The following is a 5,717-nucleotide window of genomic DNA, read 5'->3' as shown; positions in this document are numbered from 1 at the left end:
GAGCGGATACGGTGAGAATGAGGTAGCCAATGGTAGAAATGAGAGACGTAGTAATGTATGTTGGTTGAAATAGGAAAAAGAGAGATGTGTGACGAGAGCATCACAGTGTAGAGAGCACGTGAAATGAAGTTTAAGGTGAGGCTGGGAACGGGACGATGACGGAATGGATTGAGGATGGTAATGGGTGAGGTGATAGATGGTGACGATGAAAAGTTGTGTTGGAAATGATTCAATATAAGGTGAAAGGCTAACCTTAGATCCCTATATTGCATTGGGATCACCGCATCTTCCTCCTACAGATCAACCTCCCCACTTCTCTGTTAAACCTCCCCAAGCACTAGAGACACCAAGGAACACTTGATGGCCCTTCAAAACTTCGTTTTCTTTCAACCAGCCTCACTAGGAGGAAGTAAGCTTAAAGATGTTTTTTACAAAGATCGGGGCTCAATTTATAGATCCATTCATATGGATGGATAGAGGATGAAAAGACAAAGTTTCCCTTAAAATTTCAGCTCAATCTGAGTTCTAGGTCGTCGTATATCAAGCTTGGAATTAGGATGATTTCTAGTCATCGATTTAAGTCAAATATTTCTCTGTCCTCATCCTCATCAGCATTGGCACGTCATTCGGTTAGGGTTTTGTCTCTTCTTGGCATTAAATGCGATGAATGGCTGAGATTCTTCCTTGTCATTTGCAATTGACGTCTCTCGTCGCGCCACGTGTCACCCAAGGAAAAAGTCAAAAAAGGAATAATGATAGTATATTGTTTAAATGTATTATTTAATTGCTTTTGTTGAAGCTGACGTGGTGCCAAGTCAGCAATTTCTCCTTCTAAAAAATAAAAATGTGACATGTACGCGCCACGTGTACATATGTGCCCACATGTACATGTGGCGCTTTGTGGTGCTGCCACATCACCAGTCGTCATTATTGACTATTCGAAGGAAAGAGAAAGGAGAGAGAAATATTAATATTTTAATCATCTGTTTTTTGGGCCACAAAGCACATTTATTGCTTAAAATACCTCCTTTTTTCTGATTGGCCCAAGTCACCTATGCAGGAAATTCAGAAAAAGTCTAAAATATAATTTAAATTTCATATAAAGTAAAATTAAAGCCCAAAAAATACAAATAAATATATCTTTTGACTTATAAAAATCATATCTTTCCAATTTGACTGTCTGAAAATTCCAAAAAATTACATTCTGACTCAAAAATTATTTTCTGTCAGAGTATGCTGTCAGAAAAGTCTTTCAAGATACATAAAAAAAACAATTCAGAATATCATTCTGAAAATGAATTTAATCATTTTAAGCTTGATAACATTCATAAAAAGGAGTGTTATCACCATAATCTGTCATTCAATTAGTACTAATGTGTAATGGGGATCATTGGAGAACTCCTATAATATCCTCACAACCTTAGCCACGGATTTGCTGCATCGTCTTTCTTGAGTTAATCTCATCTTTTACTGACAGCGGATGATCCCGTCTTGACCACTCAATCATCTCTGTGAGCTTCTCACTACATCCGAGCTAGGACTTGTTTGAATCACATCACTAGATGCTCATAAGTCGTAGTTAAAATGTAGATGTCTATTCACGAGATGTCCTTGGTGTCTTGAGTAAGTGGATCACTTATACAATTGTGACATAAATCAACCTTATTGATGTTGAGGAATAATAAAATTCAGGGATTCATACAGATCAATTCAGTGAACTCTTTCTCCAAAGAGTACCCACTCTCTGCCTTTAGTGTTGTCATACTAATAACCACCGGATCAGCTATACGTATTGTATAAGTAGGTTCAGTAAGTGCTATTCTATTTATAGATAATTTGATGTCCATCTCGACTATCTCCGCAACAGTGATAGTAGCTGCGGTGACGAGCTAAGCATGCGACAATGGCGGCTACTACAGCAATGGCGGCAGGGCGATTCATGCAGTTGCGGTGTCAGTAAGCTATGTAGAGAGGGCAACAAAAGTGGCGGCGTCGGCGATAGAAGTGGTGGAGATAGGGTTAAAGAAGGGTGCCAAGTCGTAGTGGCATTTTCAAAAATATGTTGAAATATAAAAATAACTAGAAATAAAATATATTTTTATTTTCTTTTTTTCCTCTTCTTTTCTACCCAATGAGGGGTAACCCCATTAATCCTATTTATCTATATTTCTTCTTATATATGTTTCAAATTATATTGAATCATATTTGCCAATTATTATAATGAGTATATGGTATGTGTTTATTTCTTACAAGCCTATTCTTATGCTCCTTCCTATTTACCAAAGATGATATAGACTAATTATGAATCTTCAGTTCAACTTCTTATATACCCTCTTCAAGTGGATCGGCTGTGACGATGATGTTAGAAATGTCCTCAATCTTTTCATGGCAATTGATGACATTGATAAGGTTCTTCTTGTGTGTAAATTTTCAATAAATGAAATGAAATTCTGCAATGTTTTTTCTCATTTAATGAGATACAATATTTTCAGCTAAATATGTAGCTCCATTTTGTCACAGCATAAAATAGGTGATGTGTAGATTATAATTTGGATATCTTTGAAAAAATATTGGATCCACCTGGCTTTTGATGCTGCAATAACTAAAGATATTTGTTTTGCTTATGTTCTTGATATTGTTACCATGGGTTGCTTTAGAACCCCATTAGATATGGATGAAGTATGTCCATATTGATCTTGTATCAATGTGGTCTCCTACCCAATTGACATCAGTGAACACATTGACAATTAGGTCTGATTCTTACCAAGTATCAAGTGCAATTTTCTTTATATATTGTGGCAAATATTTCTTCGCTACTTAACATATGCATTTAATAACATGCTGTATTGGTATACAATTAATATACTGTGTTGTGAATGTTACATAGATAAGTGTTCCAACTCTACTTATTTAACATGATTCATAAACTGGTTCATTGGTATAAGTGGAAGATAGTGATAAAGAGAGCGGACTCAATATTATTTTATATTGTTCATAATACAACATTGTAATAATGAAGAAATTTACTTTTATTGAGACAAAAATATCTTTTTGTATTGAATAAATTCAATTCCAAGAAAATAATTTACAGGGTATAGATCTCAAATTCCAAAGTTATCATGAAATTAATTTAATCAGTTTAATTTAAAAATAATTAGGACAAATAATTCATATTATGGTTCCCTGCCTTTAAAATAATGGATAAAGACCTTAGTATCAGATTATGATACCATTAAGAGTTTTTTCACTTTATTTATACGATATCCAATAATGAAAACCAATACCTGATATCATGTGCCTTAAAACAAGTGTATATTGATTTTACATCTGAAATATATTTAATAAACAATGACATGTTGATTATTCCTAGATCTTGAGAGGGAGAAAGAGTGCATGAGAATGAGCAAGCGATCTAAGAGATAGAAAAAAAAGTGAGAAAGAGTTAGAAAGATCGAGAGAGAGAGAGAGAGAGAGAGAGAGAATGGGAAAGAAAAGAGACCGAAAAAAGAGAGAGTGGTCCACAAAAGGAGGAAGGGAGAGAGAGCAAGAAAGCATGATAATTAAAGAGATAGATAGAGAGAGAGAGAGAGAGTGAGTGAGGGATAGCAGGAAAGGGTTGGAGAACAATAAAGAGAGAGAGAGGGAGGAAGAGATAGCAAAAGATGGAGCAGAAGACAAGAGAGAAAGAGAGAGGAGGGAGCACGAGGAGGGGGTGCAAGAGGAAAGGGGAGAGAGGAAGGGACTGTTAGACAGTTAGAGATAAAATAGTATACACGTTTTGAGTTTTATTCATGGCGTATGATAATGGTTGTCAGATCATAACCCTATTCACTATCGTAATCCACTTAATCACATCATTATCCGAAATTATTATCAGTACAATGATATCCTTATCCCCACTCCACACCAAAAACATTATCGAATATTGATGTCCTTTAATGATATCCCTGTGTTTTTAAAGTGTTAGGGTAATCATAACTAAAAATAATATATTGATTAAATATGTTCCCGGTATTTATTTAAATTTCATGCAGTTTAAAGGAAGTTTTCTGACCTTCAGGACATAAAGAAAATAATTATATTAGTAAAAAAATATAATAAACCTCTTAAATCTTGAAATTCCTTTAAAATACATCCGATCTTTAACTTAAATATTGTGTCGCTCTGGCAATCTGCCAAAAGGATAGGAGGAGAGAGAAACTTGGATGGCCGGATTTCTCCAATTTTTAATGATGATCTCAGAAGATCTAAGAGTCTTGGGCTGAAATTTTGTGGCATTACATCTTTAGCTTTTCTATCACCACTGACAATCATAAAATTTTCATCACTATCCTCTGTCATGCATCTCATCAATGTATATCTGCCACCATCTCCATCACAATGAGTGGTAAATTTTATTTCACCCTCTCCACTCAAGTCACCACCATCAGCTCTCACTAATGCTGCCAAAGCGCTGGCTAAGGTGTATAATTAGATGCTCTTAAGATTTCTTATTAGAAAGCTCCATCAAAATGTTGTCACATACCTTCTTGTATTTCTTCCATACTACCCTTCTTGCATTCGTTCATGCCACCCTTCTTGCATTTTTTCATGCCATCCTTCTTGCATTATTTGATGTTACCCTTCTTGCTTCTTTCATGCACTTTTCACACCCAGATAGAGCATTTAGAATTCCGTCAAGTTTTTTAGCAAGCTATTCATAATTACCAATTCCCAGTTGTCCAAGTCCCATATTTGAGATAATTCACTCAAGTCACTTATATTCGTCCAGAAAATATATTTGGACATTAGGCTTAGATAGAAGAACTAAAAATATCATTTATCACTTAAGAAATAACTATTTCTTGATTTCTGACGGAGAAAAATGCACTCAGTGATAAATTCATAGAGGGTTGAATGAACAAAACCAAGAAATTTCTCATTGGCTTTCTACCCAATCTTTAATGTGGTGTGAGATACATGGCACCATGTGACTAGTAAAAGTTGACTAGTAAAAGGGAGAAGAAAAAATATTTTAGGTTTTTGAGCTTTGGTCTCTACGTCCAATTTATTTCAAAAAAGGTGCTCTTTTGTAATTGGGCCATGTCACCTCTGCAATTAAAAAACAAGAAAGACATCCAGCCGCTTCACACGCCCTCTTCTGTTTAAATATAATTATTATAAAAATATTGTAAAACTTACTTTTTGTCTTTTTTCCAGAACATGACATGTCGCACAACAAGATCTGTTCGTTGGGGCCAATTATCACATTAAATGCCATAAGGAAACATAACCCTTGTAGAACAACTTGACAGCACTAATGAGGATGAGGAGAGAGAAATATTTGAATTAAAGCAACAGCTAGGAATCATCAAACTTCCAGGCTTGATATCTTAGAATCCAGAACTCTGATTGAGCTAAAATCTTTGAATATGGTTGGATCAACCAATTGAGGAAAATTCAAAAATATCTTTGTGTAAAAATATCTTTAAGCTTACTTACTCTTTTGAAACAAATTCAAAAAAAGTGGAGTCTTGAAGGTCCATAAGTGTGTACTTGGTGTCTTGAGTGCTTGCAAATGATCAACAAAAAAGTAGGGAGACTAATTTTCATCAGGAAGATGCCTTGATCTTGGCAGAATATAGGGATTTAAGGTTAGCATATTGCCTTTCATTGGACATTCCTCAACCTATTTAGGTAGAGCATTTAACATCCATCATCACCATCCATTATTACCC

Source organism: Wolffia australiana, chromosome 1 (genome assembly GCF_029677425.1).
Source record: "Wolffia australiana isolate 7733 chromosome 1, ASM2967742v1".
NCBI lineage: Eukaryota > Viridiplantae > Streptophyta > Magnoliopsida > Alismatales > Araceae > Wolffia > Wolffia australiana.
Note: the sequence above shows the minus strand (reverse complement) of the source record.